This window comes from Zea mays, chromosome 5, assembly GCF_902167145.1.
Source record: "Zea mays cultivar B73 chromosome 5, Zm-B73-REFERENCE-NAM-5.0, whole genome shotgun sequence".
NCBI lineage: Eukaryota > Viridiplantae > Streptophyta > Magnoliopsida > Poales > Poaceae > Zea > Zea mays.
The window spans coordinates 66945074-66946051 of record NC_050100.1 but is presented as its reverse complement, the minus strand read 5'-3'; positions in this window follow the sequence as shown (position 1 = coordinate 66946051).

Below are 978 nucleotides of genomic sequence, written 5' to 3'. Positions count from 1 at the left end.
TAGTGTAGGCATCCCTAGCAAATTTTAATTTATCAAACTCAATTTTGCAAGTCTTAAGTTGAGCATTAAGACTTGCCACCTCATCATTTAATTTAGTAATGGAAGCAATATGTTCATTACAGGCATCAACATCAAAATCCTTACATCTATTACAAATAACAACATGCTCTACACATGAACTAGATTTATTAACTTCCTCTAGTTTAGCATTTAATTCATCATTTAACTCCTTAAACTAGAAACAGATTCATGGCAAGCAGACAACTCAGAGGATAGCATTTCATTTCTTTTTAATTTCTAGAGCAAGGGATTTTGAACACTAATAAACTTGTCATGTTCTTCATACAAAATATATTCTTGCTTCTCTAGCAATCTATCTTTTTCATTTAGAGCATCAATTAATTCATTAATTTTCTCTACTTTGGCTCTATCTAAACCTTTAAATAAACTAGTGTAATCTACTTCATCATCGGAGGATTCTTCATCACTAGATGAAGTGTACTTGGGTGTGTCCCGAGCACGTACCTTTTTCTCCTTGGCCATAAGACATGTATGGCGTTTCGTTGGGGAAGAGTGATGATTTGTTGAAGGTCGAGGCAGCGAGTCCTTCGTCGTCAGAGTCGGAGGAGGAGCAGTCTGAGTCCCATTCCTTTCCAAGGTGCGCCTCACCCTTTGCCTTCCTGTAGTTCTTCTTTTTCTTCTTCTTCCCGCTCTTTTCTTGTCCCTGGTCACTATCATTATCGGGACAATTTGCAATAAAGTGACCAGTCTTACCGCATTTAAAGCAGGAGTGCTTTCCCCTTGTTTTGTTCTTGTTGGGGTACTCCGTGCGTCCTTTAAGCGCGGTCTTGAAGCGCTTGATGATAAGCGCCATCTCATCCTCGTTGAGGCCAGCAGCATCCACTTGTGCCACCTTGTTTGGAAGCACCTCCCTGCTACTGGTTGCCTTAAGAGCAACAGGTTGAGGCTCGTAGATAG